Source organism: Mesitornis unicolor, unplaced genomic scaffold (genome assembly GCF_000695765.1).
Source record: "Mesitornis unicolor isolate BGI_N332 unplaced genomic scaffold, ASM69576v1 scaffold18859, whole genome shotgun sequence".
NCBI classification, from domain to species: Eukaryota; Metazoa; Chordata; class Aves; order Mesitornithiformes; family Mesitornithidae; genus Mesitornis; species Mesitornis unicolor.
Window position 1 is genome coordinate 68,655 of NW_010209500.1, and position 918 is coordinate 69,572.

Genomic DNA, 918 nt, shown 5'->3' on the forward strand with positions numbered 1-918 from the left:
GTGAGCCCAGCCTGCAGCTGCCCTGTGAGGGAGGTGCAGGGGGGTAGAGAGATGCAATGGCACCCGCAGGTGCCAAAGGCAGGACCCCTGGGTGCTGCGAGGGCACCCTGAGCCCCAAAACGAGCAGGGCACTGTGCCTCCAGCTACCACACCGCCTCTGGAAAGCCCCAGCCCTGCAGGGTGCAGCCAGTTTTGGGGGGGTGAGGGGGTGTCCCCACCATCTCTGGACCACCCCCTAAGCTGTTATCTGGCCCCCAGGGGGGTAGCGGGGGTCCTGCCCGGGTGCTTGGGCTCTGCAGGACAGCGCGGGGGCTGCGCCTGCAGACTCAGCAGAAAGAGCTGCTCTGCCAGGAGCTGAGTCACCAAAGCAGATGACAGTTCTGGGGATGAGGGAAGCTGGGGCCAGCCTCCACTTTGCTGTGAGCTCTTTGACCATGCAGGCAGTGTTTTTTCAGCTAAAACCTCTCCTGTTGCCCACACCAGGGATGGGAGAGGGGAGAAGGGAGCCTGGGGCGATGGAGGTCCCCACAGGTGCCACCTCCCTGGGGTGACACTAACATCTCATAGCCATGGTCATGTTGGGGCTTCCCCGACAGCTGGCAGAGCCCCACAAGCTGCCCTGCGGGGAGACATGCCTGGAGCATCCCATCTCCATGCTCATCCCAGCCCCAGGAGCACAAAAAGCTCTGCTGATTTCGGTGCCGTCATGTTGATTTTCTGCTCTGGGGAGTGACCCAGTGAGGCTGTCACCTCCTGGGACACCTCCTTGTCTCCACGCCAGCTGCTTGGGACCTGTTACTGGGTCCACAGCAAAGGTCCCCCTGTGAGCCAGGGCCGGACACTGCCTCGGGGCCAGCTGTCCCTGCTGACACCCAGGGCCGGGGGAAGTGGCCGGCTGGCCCCCCGCCCCCCCACCCT